The sequence below is a fragment of the Microcaecilia unicolor genome, chromosome 1 (assembly GCF_901765095.1).
Source record: "Microcaecilia unicolor chromosome 1, aMicUni1.1, whole genome shotgun sequence".
NCBI classification, from domain to species: domain Eukaryota; kingdom Metazoa; phylum Chordata; class Amphibia; order Gymnophiona; family Siphonopidae; genus Microcaecilia; species Microcaecilia unicolor.
Window position 1 is genome coordinate 340,680,219 of NC_044031.1, and position 12,137 is coordinate 340,692,355.

The 12,137-nt window shown below is 51.3% G+C and overlaps 1 protein-coding gene across 1 annotated transcript in view; it reads right to left on the minus strand.

The window, feature by feature from the left end:
- The window catches only part of LOC115473996 (beta-galactosidase-like), a 330,129-nt gene that overhangs the window by 36,631 nt on the left and 281,361 nt on the right, over positions 1 to 12,137 (minus strand).

The following is a 12,137-nucleotide window of genomic DNA, read 5'->3' on the forward strand; positions in this document are numbered from 1 at the left end:
AAATAGTTGTGCCTAAATTTTAGGGCGCTATGGGGACGGGCGCTATGTGCATTCTATAAACTGTGCTTAACTTTAGGCAAGTTTTATAGAATAGAGCTAAACGCATGTTTTTTTTCAGTACCGATTTTTTCGGCACCATATATAGAATTTGGTCCCTAACACGTGTAAGTAGCAGCAGAGACACTTATGTAAAGGCACGCACTTATGTAAAGGCACGCATATATAGCATAGCGTATAAATGTGGTTCACAGGTGGCAGATGGGAGAGGTTGCCACTCACAAGCACAACTTACAGAATACTATAAAATTATGCATGCTCTTGTTGCATTTGGGTTTATAGCTAGTGTAACTGCAGGAGCTCATGTAAGTTGCACTGGGTTACACTAGCAGTCTATAACGGTATCTGGGTTATTATAAAATAGATTTTCACCGTGTGGCGTCAGGGCACCTATATTAAATCAGTTTGGGTTTTTTTTGTATTTTTTAAATATTACAATTCAGTTTTTGTAAACTCTTTAGAGCTCAGGCTTTTGACAGAATAAATTTAGTTTATTGCCCTATTTCTAATCTTAGTTTTCCCCTCAAAACCAATGGAAAAATGGATAGCTTTCATGCAGTTGCTTATCCACGAACGTCCTTTTTCCGGCCCCTTAAAAAAAGGTCCTTTTTCCAGGACGTGGTAAAAACTGGCCCAGCGCATGCCCAAAAGACGCGGTCACATTGCCGCGGGCCACTTTTGCCATGGCTTAGTAAAAGGGCCCCTGAGTGAGGATGATGCCAAATTAGAAAGAGACTTTAATACTCTTGTTAATAATTAATTAATTTATAGCATTTATACCCCGTTCTTTCCCGCTCGATAGCAGGTTCAGTGCGGCTTACAAGGTATGGTACAAAGCATAGGAGCCAACTTTTCAAAATTAATGGGAGTGCTAAGCCCAATGGAAATAACCCTTCCCTGGACAGGTACAAGGAATTTCCTCAATATTGGGGGTTCTCAAGCACCCACAGCGTCGGCTCCAATGGTACAAAGTATCACAGAGATAATACAAAGTATGGTACGAAGTATCACAGAGATAACCCAGTTATAGAGAGTAGGACAATAGGAAGAGACATGGGGGAGAGGATTGGAGTAGGGTAGTGCTAGTGGTGTGGATTAGGTTCGAGAATTAAGTTGGGTTGTTTGGGTAGGCTTGTTTGAAGAGGTGAATTAAGTTGGGTTGTTTGGGTAGGTTTGTTTGAAGAGGTAAGTTTTCAGCAGCTTTTGGAAGGGTAGATGTTCATTGGTTGTTCGGATGTGTCGAGGTATTGCGTTCCAGAGTTGGCTGCCTGACAGTGGCCTTTGATACAATAAACCACTCTCTGCTAATGGCACATGCTGAAGACTCTCGGAATTGCAGGTATGGTTCTACAGTGGTTCACTTTTTTTGCAATGTTGTCTGTAAAGGAACTTCAAATTCCTGTCGTATTCTCTCCCCTATGGTATTCTACAAGGTTCTATACCCTCCCTACTTTAATTAATATCTTTAAGCCCTTTAGTTATAGTAATTCAGGTTCTTGGGGTGAGTGCATACTATTATGTGATTACATCTGTTAATTTACTATATATTGTATGACGCTCCTGATCTCTCGCGCTTTCAAGCCTGTTTAGATACTGTTGCGAAGTGAGTTGTAGCCTGTTGCGTGCCAAGTTACCGAAGAACCATAGGCGTAGTTTGACTGTTTCATTTGGGGGGGCAAAAAAAATGGGCGGAGCATATTAGCATATCATTTGCATATATACATATGCAAATGAATATGCTAATATGGAGGAAGGAAATGAAATTTACAGGCAAAATATCACAGATGCACATTTCAAAAAGCTGACATTTCAATTAATAAATTATGAATAAAATAAACTTTTATTTACCTTTGTTGTCTGATCATGTAGTTTTTCTATTCGCTTTGATCCCAGTGTCTTCTGTTTTATGCAGTGTCTTCTTTCCAGTAGGCTTCCCTCTGCTCCCCACCCTCCCAGTCCCATCCATCTCTTGCTCCTTCCCTCTGCTCCCCACCCCTCCCAGTCCCATCCATCTCTTGCTCCTTCCCTCTGCTCCCCACCCCTCCCAGTCCCATCCATCTTCTGTTCCTTCCCTCTGCTCACCATCCCTCCGTCCCATCCATCTCTTGCTCCTTCCCTCTGCTGTGCCTGACCTCTCCAAATCCCATCCATCTCCTGGTCCATCCCTCTGCTCCCCACCCCTCGCAGTCCCATCCATCTCTTGCTCCTTCCCTCTGCTCCCCACCCCTCCCAGTCCCAACCATCTCTTGCTCCTTCCCGCTGCTCCCCACCCCTCCCAGTCCCATCCATCTCCTGCTCCTTCCCTCTGCTCACCTCCTTTCCCAGTCCAATCCAATTCCTGGTCCTTCCCTCTGCTCCCCACCCACCCCTCCCAGTCCCATCCATCTCTTGCTCCTTCCCACCCCTCCCAGTCCCATCCATCTCCTGCTCCTTCCCACTGCTTCCCACTCTCCCAGTCCCATCCATCTCCTGCTCCTTCCCACCCTCCCAGTCCCATCCATCTCCTGCTCCTTCCCACTGCTTCCCACCCTCCCAGTCCCATCCATCTCTTGCTCCTTCCCTCTGCTCCCCACCCCTCCCCCCCGCGCGAGGTCCAAGATGGTGACTCCGTTTACCCCCTCTCTTCCTCCCTCCCTCCCTCCGGCGCAGGCAGCAGTCTTTTCCAGCGTTCCTGGCAGCTGTAGCGATATACACGCTGCCTTCGGTCTGCCCCGGAAGCCTTCTCTTCAAGTTCCTGTTCCCACCTATGCGGGAACAGGAACTTGAAGAGAAGGCTTCGGGGCAGAGCCAAAGGCAGCGTGTACAACGCTACCGCTGCCAGGAACGCTGGAAGACTGCTGCCTGCGCCGGAGGGAAGGGAGGAAGAGAGAGGAGTAGACGGAGAGACGCTCCTCTCCGTCCGCTTGGCTTCCCTGCCCTCTCTGTCTGCGTCCCGCCCGAAAGGAAATGACGTCAGAGGAAGGCGGGACGCAGATAGAGAGGGCAGGGAAGCCAATCGGACGGAGAGGAGCGCGTGCCTGCATGTGTTTTTTTTTTTTACTTTTTTTTTTTTAAAACTAATGGCGCGGCAGCGCCTCGCGTCGTTTGGGGGGGCACTGCCCCCCCTCGCCCCCCCCAGTCTACGCCTATGCGAAGAACCATTACTTAGCGCCCCACCCCCTCATGTTCTAGTCCTGTTCCTCGCCGACGCAGCAGCAGCTAGAAAGAGAGTGCGGCTTCCTTCGGGAGGGGAGGCTTCGGCACCTGCGGAGGTGAACCCTGATGCAGACGCTTGCTCGCCGAAACACGGCCTGTGTCAGGACTTCGTTTGAATAAAAGTTCAACATTTCTCTCATTCCTGAAGGCCCAATGTTTGCTTTTCTGTGCTTCTGTTTATATTTGTATGCTGTCACCCTTTTCTTTTGTGACTGTAGATTAATTTGAGCCAATCATCTCTGCTCGACTTACACAAGTACTACTGAGTGTTGATCACTGGGTGTCCTTTCACGCTTTCTCTGGTTCCTTGACTTTCTGGGCTCGCTATTCAACTAGTTATTTTTTTACTTATTTATTTTTTAGATATTTGGGAGTCAATGAACACTCCCAACTTTCCTTCACTCAGCAATTCTTTACTGTTGTCAAAGCTGGATTCTTTATTCTCCAGAAACTCAGATCAGTGACTTGATCTATGATTTCAAGTTGCTTTTTATTATTTACTTTAAAGCTCGATGCCCATTATTTGTATACAGTATTTGTATTTGGCCAAATAGTGATTTCAATTTGAATAAGGCTCTACTGTCCTAAATCCTACTGAAATAAACATTTGATCTCTGATTTCATGTTGCTTTTTATTATTTATTTTAAAGCTTGATGCCCATTATTTGTATTCAGCCAAACAGTAAAATATGCTATTTGATACAGCTGTATATTATAAAATTACTTCAAACAATGGAACCCCCCTCCCCCAAAGCAGGAAAAATCATCAAATCCTTCAAAATAAAAACACGTGCATACTTGTCCGCAACTGCTTCAGGCGCATTAAGGGGTGGGATTTTGGTGGCATCATGATTTATGCAAGGACATTTACAACTGCTCTCAACATAGAAGCCAGCTCTATGGGTGCTTGAGCACCCCCAATATTATAAACATAGAAATATGATGGCAGATAAAGGCCAAATGGCCCATCCAGTCTGCCCATCCTCCGTAACCCTTAACTCCTCCTTTTCCTAAGGGATCCCACATGCTTGTCCCATGCTTTCTTAAACCTGACATAGTCCTAGTCTCTACAACTTCCACCGAGAGGCCATTACACGCATCCATCACCCTTTCCATAAATGAATGCATTCTTAGATTCCTCCTAAGCCTATTTCCTCTTAACTTCATCGTATGCCCCCTCATTCCAAAGTTTTCCTTCATTTGAAAAAGGCTCTCTTCCTGTACATTAATGCCCCTGAAATATTTAAATGTTTCTATCATATCTCCTCTTCCCCTCCTCTCTTCCAGTGTATACATGTTGAGGTTCATAAGCCTGTCCTTATATGTTTTATGTCCAAAGACCGCTTACCAATTTTGTAGCCGCCCTCTGGACAAACTCCATCCTGTTTATATCTTTCCATAGGTGTGGCCTCTAGAATTGCACACAGTACTCTAAATGGGGCCTCACTAGAGACCTACACAAGGGCACCATCACCTCTTTCTTCCTGCTGGTCATCCCACTCCTTATGCACCCAAGCATCCTTCTGGCATTGACCGTCGCTTTTTCTACCTGTTTGGCCACTTTGTCATCAGACACAATCACCCTCCTAGTCCCGCTCTTCCTTTGTACACAGAAGCACCTCACTCCCTATATTGTACCGTTCCATTGGTGTCTTCAGACCCAAGTGCATGACCCTGCATTTTTTAGCATTAAATCTTAATTGCTAAATATTAGACCATTCCTTAAGCTCCTATATGTCCTTCCTCAAGTCATCCACACCCTCCAGGGTGTCCACCCTGTTGCAGAGTTTGGTATCATCTGCAAAGAGACAAACCTTACCAGACAGCCCTTCCGCAATATCATTCACAAAGATGTTAAAAAGAGCCGGCTCTAAGACCGATCCCTGCGGTACTCCACTGATAACATCATTATCTTCAGAGCAAACTCCATTTACCACTACCCTCTGTTTCCTTCCATTCAACCAATTTTTAACCCACTCAGTTACTCTAGGTCCCATACTGAGGAAAATCAGTTTATGAATTACGTGTGCGGAACAGTGTCAAAGGCCTTGCTGAAAGCGAATGCTACATACCTGTAGAAGGTATTCTCCGAGGACAGCAGGCTGATTGTTCTCACTGATGGGTGACGTCCACGGCAGCCCCTCCAATCGGAAACTTCTCTAGCAAAGTCCTTTGCTAGTCCTCGCGCGCCCGCGCGCACCGCGCATGCGCGGCCGTCTTCCCGCCCGAAACCGGCTCGAGTCGGCCAGTCCAGTATGTAGCAAGACAATACACTTCAAGGGAAGACACAACTCCAAAGGGGAGGCGGGCGGGTTTGTGAGAACAATCAGCCTGCTGTCCTCGGAGAATACCTTCTACAGGTATGTAGCATTCGCTTTCTCCGAGGACAAGCAGGCTGCTTGTTCTCACTGATGGGGTATCCCTAGCCCCCAGGCTCACTCAAAACAACAACCATGGTCAATTGGACCTCGCAACGGCGAGGACATAACTGAGATTGACCTAAAAAATTTACCAACTAACTGAGAGTGCAGCCTGGAACAGAACAAACAGGGCCCTCGGGGGGTGGAGTTGGATCCTAAAGCCCAAACAGGTTCTGAAGAACTGACTGCCCGAACCGACTGTCGCGTCGGGTATCCTGCTGCAGGCAGTAATGAGATGTGAATGTGTGGACAGATGACCACGTCGCAGCTTTGCAAATTTCTTCAATGGAGGCTGACTTCAAGTGGGCTACCGACGCAGCCATGGCTCTAACATTATGAGCCGTGACATGACCCTCAAGAGCCAGCCCCGCCTGGGTGTAAGTGAAGGAAATGCAATCTGCTAGCCAATTAGATATGGTGCGTTTCCCTACAGCCACTCCCCTCCTATTGGGATCAAAAGAAACAAACAATTGGGCGGACTGTCTGTGGGGCTGTGTCCGCTCTAGATAGAAGGCCAATGCTCTCTTGCAGTCCAATGTGTGCAGCTGACGTTCAGCAGGGCAGGAATGAGGACGGGGAAAGAATGTTGGCAAGACAATTGACTGGTTCAGATGGAACTCCGACACAACCTTTGGCAAGAACTTAGGGTGAGTGCGGAGGACTACTCTGTTATGATGAAATTTGGTGCAAGGGGCCTGGGCTACCAGGGCCTGAAGCTCACTGACTCTACGAGCTGAAGTAACTGCCACCAAGAAAATGACCTTCCAGGTCAAGTACTTCAGATGGCAGGAGTTCAGTGGCTCAAAAGGAGGTTTCATCAGCTGGGTGAGAACGACATTGAGATCCCATGACACTGTAGGAGGCTTGACAGGGGGCTTTGACAAAAGCAAACCTCTCATGAAGCGAACAACTAAAGGCTGTCCTGAGATCGGCTTACCTTCCACATGGTAATGGTATGCACTGATTGCGCTAAGGTGAACTCTTACAGAGTTGGTCTTGAGACCAGACTCAGACAAGTGCAGAAGGTATTCAAGCAGGGTTTGTGTAGGACAAGAGCGAGGAGCTAGGGCCTTGCTGTCACACCAGACGGCAAACCTCCTCCACAGAAAGAAGTAACTCCTCTTAGTGGAATCTTTCCTGGAAGCAAGCAAGACGCGGGAGACACCCTCTGACAGACCCAAAGAGGCAAAGTCTACGCTCTCAACATCCAGGCCGTGAGAGCCAGGGACCGGAGGCTGGGATGCAGAAGAGCCCCTTCGTCCTGCGTGATGAGGGTCGGAAAACACTCCAATCTCCACGGTTCTTCGGAGGATAACTCCAGAAGAAGAGGGAACCAGATCTGACGCGGCCAAAAAGGAGCAATCAGAATCATGGTGCCTCGGTCTTGCTTGAGTTTCAACAAAGTCTTCCCCACCAGAGGAATGGGAGGATAAGCATACAGCAGGCCCTCCCCCCAATCCAGGAGGAAGGCATCCGATGCCAGTCTGCCGGGGGCCTGAAGCCTGGAACAGAACTGAGGGACTTTGTGGTTCACTCGAGATGCGAAGAGATCCACCAAGGGGGTGCCCCACGCTTGGAAGATCTGGCGCACCACTCTGGAGTTGAGCGACCACTCGTGAGGTTGCATAATCCGGCTCAGTCTGTCGGCCAGACTGTTGTTTACGCCTGCCAGATATGTGGCTTGGAGCACCATGCCGAGACGGCGAGCCCAGAGCCACATGCTGACGGCTTCCTGACACAGGGGGCGAGATCCGGTGCCCCCCTGCTTGTTGACATAGTACATGGCAACCTGGTTGTCTGTCTGAATTTGGATAATTTGATGGGACAGTCGATCTCTGAAAGCCTTTAGAGCGTTCCAGATCGCTCGCAACTCCAGGAGATTGATCTGTAGACCGCGTTCCTGGAGGGACCAGCTTCCTTGGGTGTGAAGCCCATCGACATGAGCTCCCCATCCCAGGAGAGACGCATCCGTTGTCAGCACTTTTTGTGGCTGAGGAATTTGGAAAGGACGTCCCAGAGTCAAATTGGACCAGATTGTCCACCAATACAGGGATTCGAGAAAACTCGTGGACAGGTGGATCACGTCTTCTAGACCCCCAGCAGCCTGATACCACTGGGAGGCTAGGGTCCATTGAGCAGATCTCATGTGAAGACGGGCCATGGGAGTCACATGAACTGTGGAGGCCATGTGGCCCAGCAATCTCAACATCTGCCGAGCTGTGATCTGCTGGGACGCTCGCACCCGCGAGACGAGGGACAACAAGTTGTTGGCCCTCGCCTCTAGGAGATAGGCGCGAGCCGTCCGAGAATCCAGCAGAGCTCCTATGAATTCGAGCTTCTGCACTGGGAGAAGATGGGACTTTGGATAATTTATCACAAACCCCAGTAGCTCCAGGAGGCGAATAGTCATCTGCATGGACTGCAGGGCTCCTGCCTCGGATGTGTTCTTCACCAGCCAATCGTCGAGATATGGGAACACGTGCACCCCCAGCCTGCGAAGTGCCGCTGCTACCACAGCCAGGCACTTTGTGAACACCCTGGGCGCAGAGGCGAGCCCAAAGGGCAGCACACAGTACTGGAAGTGACGTGTGCCCAGTTGAAATCGCAGATACTGTCTGTGAGCTGGCAGTATCGGGATGTGTGTGTAGGCATCCTTCAAGTCCAGAGAGCATAGCCAATCGTTTTGCTGAATCATGGGGAGAAGGGTGCCCAGGGAAAGCATCCTGAACTTTTCTTTTACGAGATATTTGTTCAGGGCCCTTAGGTCTAGGATGGGACGCATCCCCCCTGTTTTCTTTTCCACAAGGAAGTACCTGGAATAGAATCCCAGCCCTTCTTGCCCGGATGGCACGGGCTCGACCGCATTGGCGCTGAGAAGGGCGGAGAGTTCCTCTGCAAGTACCTGCTTGTGCTGGAAGCTGTAAGACTGAGCTCCCGGTGGACAATTTGGAGGTTTTGAGGCCAAATTGAGGGTGTATCCTTGCCGGACTATTTGCAGAACCCACTGATCGGAGGTTATGAGAGGCCACCTTTGGTGAAAAGCTTTCAACCTCCCCCCGACCGGCAGGTCGCCCGGCACTGACACTTGGATGTCGGCTATGCTCTGCTGGAGCCAGTCAAAAGCTCGCCCCTTGCTTTTGCTGGGGAGCCGAGGGGCCTTGCTGAGGCGCACGCTGCTGACGAGAGCGAGCGCGCTGGGGCTTAGCCTGGGCCGCAGGCTGTCGAGAAGGAGGATTGTACCTACGCTTACCAGAAGAGTAGGGAACAGTCCTCCTTCCCCCCAAAAATCTTCTACCTGTAGAGGTAGAGGCTGAAGGCTGCCGGCGGGAGAACTTGTTGAATGCGGTGTCCCGCTGGTGGAGATGCTCTACCACCTGCTCGACCTTCTCTCCAAAAATATTGTCCGCACGGCAAGGCGAGTCCGCAATCCGCTGCTGGAGTCTATTCTCCAGGTCGGAGGCACGCAGCCATGAGAGCCTGCGCATCACCACACCTTGAGCAGCGGCCCTGGACGCAACATCAAAGGTGTCATACACCCCTCTGGCCAGGAATTTTCTGCACGCCTTCAGCTGCCTGACCACCTCCTGAAAAGGCTTGGCTTGCTCAGGGGGAAGAGCATCAACCAAGCCCGCCAACTGCCGCACATTGTTCCGCATGTGTATGCTCGTGTAGAGCTGGTAAGACTGGATTTTGGCCACGAGCATAGAAGAATGGTAGGCCTTCCTCCCAAAGGAGTCTAAGGTTCTAGAGTCTTTGCCCGGGGGCGCCGAAGCATGCTCCCTAGAACTCTTAGCCTTCTTTAGGGCCAAATCCACAACTCCAGAGTCATGAGGCAACTGGGTGCGCATCAGCTCTGGGTCCCCATGGATCCGGTACTGGGACTCGATCTTCTTGGGAATGTGGGGATTACTTAGTGGCTTGGTCCAGTTCGCAAGCAATGTCTTTTTTAGGACATGGTGCAAGGGAACAGTGGACGCTTCCTTAGGTGGAGAAGGATAGTCCAGGAGCTCAAACATTTCAGCCCTGGGCTCGTCCTCCACAACCACCGGGAAGGGGATGGCCGTAGACATCTCCCGGACAAAGGAAGCGAAAGACAGACTCTCAGGAGGAGAAAGCTGTCTTTCAGGAGAGGGAGTGGGATCAGAAGGAAGACCCTCAGACTCCTCATCAGAGAAATATCTGGGGTCTTCCTCTTCCTCCCACGAGGCCTCACCCTCGGTGTCAGACACAAGTTCACGAACCTGTGTCTGCAACCTCGCCCGGCTCGACTCGGTGGAGCCACGTCCACGATGGGGGCGTCGAGAGGTAGACTCCCTCGCCCGCATCGGCGAAGCTCCCTCCGCCGACGTAGTCGGGGAGCCCTCCTGGGAGGTGGCCGCAGTCGGCACCGCACGCGGTACCGACGTCGGGGACCTCACCCCGGGCGATGGGCCAGCCGGCGCCACGCTCGACGGTACCAGAGGCGCAAGCACCGCCGGTACCGGAGGGGTAGGGCGCAACAGCTCTCCCAGAATCTCTGGGAGAACGGCCCGGAGGCTCTCGTTCAGAGCGGCTGCAGAGAAAGGCAAAGAGGTCGATGCAGGCGTCGACGTCAGAACCTGTTCCGGGCTGTCCAGAGTGGAGCGCATCGACACCTCCTGAACAGAGGGTGAGCGGTCCTCTCGGTGCCGATGCCTGCTGGGTGCCGACTCCCTCGGCGACCCAGAGCTCTCGGTGCCGACGCGGGGAGGCGACCGGTGTCGATGCTTCTTCGACTTCTTCCGAAGCATGTCACCGGAGCTCCCCGGCACCGACGAGGAGGACGTAGAATCCAGCCGTCGCTTCCTCGGGGCTGAGGCCGAAGGAGGTCGGTCTCGGGGGGGCTGTACCGCAGGAGCCCTCAGGGTAGGAGGAGACCCACCCGAAGGCTCACCGCCACCAGCAGGGGAATGGACAGCCCTCACCTGCACTCCTGACGATGCACCACCGTCCGACGACATCAGCAGACGAGGTCCCGGTACCACCGACGTCGATGCAGTCGCCCGATACCTTGGCGCCGATGCAGAGGCCCGATGCCTCGATGCAGGGGCGGCCGAGGAAGATGGTCTGGACGCTGACGACGTCGATGCACTCGAAGATCCCGGTGCCGATGCCGACGAAGAGCCCGAGAACAACACGTTCCACTGGGCTAATCTCGCTACCTGAGTCCGCCTTTGAAGCAGGGAACACAGACTACAGTTCTGAGGGCGGTGCTCGGCCCCCAGACACTGAAGACACGACGAGTGTCGATCAGTGAGCGAGATAACCCGGGCGCACTGGGTGCACTTCTTGAAGCCGCTGGAAGGCTTCGATGTCATGGGCGGAAAAATCACGCCGGCGAAATCAAAATCCGAAATGACGGAAAAAGAGCACCAAAAACTTTTAAGGGAGAAAATCTCGACCGAGGCCGAAAAGAGGCCTACCCCGACGACGAAAGAAAACTTATCGGGGCAAAAAGCTGGAAGTACGGGAAGGGGTTAACACGAAACCCGGGGGGGTTTCCGGAGCACTTCCCGACACTTTTAAAGACTTTTCCGAAGAAAAACACGTCAAAAACAAATTTGGACGCGCGAGGTCGACTTTCCGGGGCTCGACACGGCGAAAACACGACTGTACCGAGTGCGGACAAAAGAAGACTGGCCGGCTCGAGCCGGTTTCGGGCGGGAAGACGGCCGCGCATGCGCGGTGCGCGCGGGCGCGCGAGGACTAGCAAAGGACTTTGCTAGAGAAGTTTCCGATTGGAGGGGCTGCCGTGGACGTCACCCATCAGTGAGAACAAGCAGCCTGCTTGTCCTCGGAGAAATCCAAATACACCAGAGCCCCTCCCACATCCAACTGTTTGGTCACCCAGTTGAAAACATCAATCAGATTAGTCTGACACAACCTGCCTCTAGTGAAGCCATGCTGCCTCGGGTCCTGCATGCCATTCAGTTCGAGAAACCTCACAATTCTCCACTTTAGAAGCATTTCCATTAGTTTACTCACTACCAAGGTCAGACTGACAGGTCTGTAATTCCCAACTTCCTCCTTACTTCCACTCTTGTGCAAAGGGACCATATCCACCCTTCTCTAGTCCTTTGGGACCACACCTGCCCTTCTCTAGTCCTTCGGGACCACACCAGACTCTAAGGAAACATTGAAGAGGTCAGTCAGCGGAGCCGCCAGAACTTCTCAGAGTTCCTTGAGAACTCTCGGATGTATCCCATCAGTCCCCATCACTTTGTCTACTTTTAGTTTAGCTAGCTCCTAACAAACACTGTCCTCCAAGCACGGGTCTTGGTCTATTATACATCCATCCCCTTTTGCATTTGTTTTCTACAGTTCTGTCCCGGTCTTTCATCCATGAACACAGAACAGAAATAATTGTTAAGCAGTTCAGCTTTATTCTTATCAGCTTCCACATATTCCTCCCGTTCTGCTTTTAGCCTCACAATGCTATTTTAGCAT